This window comes from Nestor notabilis, unplaced genomic scaffold (genome assembly GCF_000696875.1).
Source record: "Nestor notabilis isolate BGI_N333 unplaced genomic scaffold, ASM69687v1 scaffold17550, whole genome shotgun sequence".
Taxonomy (NCBI): Eukaryota; Metazoa; Chordata; class Aves; order Psittaciformes; family Psittacidae; genus Nestor; species Nestor notabilis.
The window spans coordinates 25,047-25,316 of NW_009912687.1; positions in this window are offsets into that span (position 1 = coordinate 25,047).

Genomic DNA, 270 nt, shown 5'->3' on the forward strand with positions numbered 1-270 from the left:
GGGGTGATGCAGAGGCACCATGGCGGGGGGGTAAGCAGGACACAAGGGTGCTGAGGGCTGGGATGCTGGCTCCATACCTTGGGACTTGCCCTTCTCTGTCCCCACTTCCCTCTGGGATACCCCTAATCCCAACCCCTTCAACACCTTCCTGAGGAGCAATGAAAAATCAAGATGCTAATGAGAAATTAATAAGGCAGCTGTGCTAAGAACTAATGATAATGGCAAAGTCATTAAAAAAAGATTCTTTACATGTTTTTAATTACAGCAATT